The sequence below is a fragment of the Phymastichus coffea genome, unplaced genomic scaffold (assembly GCF_024137745.1).
Source record: "Phymastichus coffea isolate CEN01 unplaced genomic scaffold, Cenicafe_Pcof_1.1 PCOF00014, whole genome shotgun sequence".
NCBI lineage: Eukaryota > Metazoa > Arthropoda > Insecta > Hymenoptera > Eulophidae > Phymastichus > Phymastichus coffea.
Window position 1 is genome coordinate 478,400 of NW_026706825.1, and position 1,372 is coordinate 479,771.

The window sequence follows — 1,372 nt, forward strand, 5'->3', positions numbered from 1 at the left end:
CGAAAAAAAAAATGAAGGCAAATGGAAAAGAAGATGAGAAGGAAATACAAAAGACACTAACACAAACAAAAACTCAATCACACACACATACAACATAATCACACAAAACACAGGCAAAGGGACGCAAGGCGCGTCACACAGTAGAGAAATAAAATGTGCTTTGTAAAAAACTAAGATGTAACATTTAGTTGAATAAATTTATATATATATTATTACTCATACAATGTTAAGGTAGTATTGGCTATATATAAGTATATAATTATATATAGCCAATACTACCTTAACATTGTATGAGTTAGAGCTTTCATGATTATGTATACAAGTGCTCTAGTACAGTTTGGTCCGTGGTTGTCGCGATTGTAATCAGAAAACGTGCAATTTCTGAGTTGACTACTTGGAACTTTGACATGTAGAAGCAAATAAGCTCTTTATCAGCATAGTTAGCTTATCTTGAGATTTTGAATGAAATTGATTCATAATATGCGTGAAATGTGTCCAGAAGTTCTCTCATATCATTTACGGAGCGAAGACGATGGTCCTACCGCCTTGTACCACGAATTACGTAAGTTACTTTTCGAGCGATTTCCGGCATATGACTAATTTTCATTGGGGCTATGAAGAAAAGTAGTATATGCACTTAGGCCGAGATACCGGATATCCTATAAGCATGTGTTTTTCGGCTTTGGTTTCGCCTGGGCCCAAAATCTACATCCGAATGCAGTAACTTACTTTTCGGTCTAAGAAAGTAATATATTACTAGCGAGGTAGCCAACGGCCGTGCCTTGCTGGATACACCGGTTCCCGTTCGATCACCGAAGTTAAGCAGCAAAGAGCGCAGTTAGTAATTGGATGGGTGATCGTTTGGGAACACCGCGTGTTGTTGGCATAGTCGTTCGGATCCGACTTTAAATTGTAGGTCCAGTAGTCGGGATTGACAACCCCGGCTACTATAGGTTTCGTCAACCGCAAGGCACGAACTACTCTGGTACAAAAATCGCACATAAGTGCACCGAAAACAAAAAAAATACAAAAAAGACCAAAGAGTTTATGCTGAGCACCTACGTAGAAGCATAAAAACGACTATCCTTGGAAAACGCGGTAGTCCGATGCTTTGCAGGAACACCTACCTCACGGTACATATCAGGAAGTAGTGGGTGAGGTGCCCTAAAAACCATTCACGGTGTAGGCATACCGAAAAAATCACTAACTAGCTATTACTAGCGAGGTTCCTGGTTCTACTTGAAATCTTGTACAATACAATTATATTTCAGATTTATTTGTTTATTTAAAGGTTGATTGATTGATTTACTTATCGAATTATTAATTGATTTATTCATTGATTTTTTATTGATTTATTTATCAATTTATTTAT

At 37.5% G+C, this 1,372-nt stretch overlaps 1 pseudogene; it reads left to right on the top strand.

The window, feature by feature from the left end:
- Positions 1-767: 767 nt before the first annotated feature.
- LOC131675028 (5S ribosomal RNA) lies at positions 768-886 on the top strand (annotated as a pseudogene).
- Positions 887-1,372: the final 486 nt, after the last annotated feature.